Below are 3,055 nucleotides of genomic sequence, written 5' to 3' on the forward strand. Positions count from 1 at the left end.
GTGTTGTTATAAGGTCATTTATGCAATTTCCATATGGAAATAAAGATGAAAAGAATTATATGATATTTTGGTAAGAAATTCACCACTTATAATGCCTCATCTTATATCAATAATTAACTCAGGTTTGATAGTCTTATAAAAAGTAATAAGTTAAATGATTACTTGCTTATACATGTCTAAACCAAGTCCAGTTATGAAATCAGTGTAATACACTGGTTAAAAACTGCTTCTTTTTATGCTTTAAGGAAAATGCATTTTGTATTGGAGTTAAAGAAATTGAAAATGAAGTTACTTCAGAAAATCGGTATAAAATATATTCATAGTTAAGTGAATAAGCTTTTGTTTATTTGTGGGTGGGGTTATTCTCCATTTTCTTCTATTTTAGCTCTAGCTAGGTTTTAGCTCGATTAGCAAAGCGTTTTTGACAGATAGTTTATGAAAAACTTAGATACATTGCATTGGTTTTACAAAGGGTTTTAAAATCTGAGCACTTAGGTGAAGGGACAAGCTGGTTTACATGTTGAAAAAGAAAGAAGGAGAAAGTACTCTGTGATATGGTACTGAAGTTTTAATCCTGATATAATTCATTTCTCTTACACTGAATCCCCAATCATAATTAAGCTGTATACACAGATTAAATTAACAGAAGCATTTCACATAAATGCTGGTTTCAGTCATCAACTACCCATGAATTCCTGCCCAAGGATACTTAATCAGGATTAAATTTTCTATGAATAATTGAAAAACAAAATACTCACTGGATTTGTTATAATCCGTGTTGGCACTGGATTCTAAGTAGTTGCCATCTTGAATCCTTTGTAATAAAGCCATATTTTTGCGTATGATGCCCCAGTATTGAGTATACACTCTATCAAGTGCCTGTTTAAAAAATTGCTGAATTGTTGTTGTTACCTGCTGTATAAAATGACTATGCCCATTAATAGTCACTGATCAGAAATTATTCTGTTTCTGTTTCTCAAGTCATTCAGGCCTTTACATTTTTACCTCTGGCTTATTTTAAACATATTTTTTTATCTACTTGCAAAGGTATTATGTTTTTAAGCAAGAGATGGTACACTGATCTGGTAATTAACCTTTTTAAAATTAAACAGTTAAAGCAACATAGCACAACTTAAAAATCTCTTTGATGTTGTCTGTTTTTCCCTTACATCTAGTCTCATTGGAAATGAATAGTATTCTGCTTCATTTTAAAGGGAAAATACGTGTGTTCATGACTAGCAAAATGGCAGAATGACAGAGTTCAGCCTGCTCATTAAATCCTCAACAGTTCTTTGTAAATTATTTAATAAATGAGAGCTACAGGATGAGACTAGAAAATCTGAGGTATATCTTAGGTTTAGGTGTTGTTCTGAGTGGTCATGACCTTTGCTTTTACCACATCTCACTAATAACCCCAGTTATTGTCTGTTGTGTTCAACTGAAGTACAGTTAACTGAGCTGGGGAAAAAGAGTGAAGCCTTTTCATAAATTTTGTGAACTTGCAACAGTGGGAAGAGAATAATCTTTGTGTTATTTACACAAAGAACATGGAAACTGTAATCAACATATATGAAATATATTGCTGTGCTTGCATTTATGAGGCGCGAACAGGGGTTTTTTTACTCTATTTTTTAAGTTATGGTTGAACTTGCTGATAATTTATTTTGTTATTTAAGAGCCACTGTTAAATGAAGAAAAACAGTTAGTAAATATATAAGGCAGTTGTGAATAAAGGTTCTAGGTCTAGTGCTGTAACCACACTCCCCTTTAACTGAGTATAAGAGAGAGGATAAATGGTTCCCCATAGTCACCTGACTTTCCTTCACTTTTCTACTTTACCCTCATGATTTAATTAGCACCTATTAGATGTTGTGTTGAATTTTAGTGAGAATGAATGGCTATCCATAGTTAATTTTAGCTGTTGGTTTTTAACATTAAACCTGCAATTGTGCTGAAAATCAGAAGTGAGCTTGAATATCTGTACCCTCAATATTTGAACACTTGGCTTTCAGCCAGACAGTATTGCTAGCAGGGAGAGATAATCCAGGCAGAAGAGCTTGCTTTAGGAAAAATTTTCATGATCTCAAGTAAAATAAGCCATGTTTGATGAAAATGGGAGATATACAAGTCCAAGACCAATTCTAACATAAGGAGACTAGAATCTATACATCAGCATAAACATTGGCCCCTTCACCATGTTTCCTTTAGGCAGTTATGCATATTCTTTGGAAATTCTTTGGAAATCTGGAATTATTTGTGACACGTTCACTTTAAATAGGTTCAGTGGTGTCAAATCTTTAAGGTTCTTTGTTTTTGAGAAGTGATTGATATAGCCAATAAATTTGAGACTAGATCTGAAGAGGTAATAGCAATTTTTGTTCCAACATGTATTTACGAATTGAGACTAAAATAATGAGATTGGTTTTCCAATGAGATCTGAAAACTGAACTTGTGCAGTAGTTCTGTAATATTGCTGTTTCCACACTTGGGTGCCTTCTCTGCACAACTCCAAGGGCATCACGCACATTGTGCTCTAGGAGTGACAGTTACATAGAAGAGCAAGAAGCTTGGAGTTGTGGAAGGGGTGGTCCTGCCCGCTACAGCCCAGTCTCCACAAAGCAAAGGGTAATCACCCGGATGATGGAGTTCTTTGTGCTAACCTGGTGCCTTTTATGTTTGAAATTATTTTAAAATAGTTTAGAAATGTAAATCAGATCAAACTACTGCTGTCTTATTAAAAACTCTCCACTTGCTTCTCGTTGCACTTAGAAAAGAGTGACTCATGCTCATTACCATGTTCTACAAGGCCCCACGTGATGTGGTCCCTCCCTCTATCTCTGATCTCATTTCATACCACTGTCCCTCTCACTATGCCCCAGTCTCATCATCCAAAAATACCTCATTTATATCACTGCCTCAGAACCTTTGCACTAGCTATTTCTTCTGCCCGGAATATTCTCTTCCAAATCTTCATGTGGTTGTATGGTTGAATCCTCATCCTTCAAGTTGTCAGCTCAGATATCTTTCGGAGACCTCTGACCATCGGTGGTGGATT

Source organism: Tursiops truncatus, chromosome 18 (assembly GCF_011762595.2).
Source record: "Tursiops truncatus isolate mTurTru1 chromosome 18, mTurTru1.mat.Y, whole genome shotgun sequence".
Taxonomy (NCBI): domain Eukaryota; kingdom Metazoa; phylum Chordata; class Mammalia; order Artiodactyla; family Delphinidae; genus Tursiops; species Tursiops truncatus.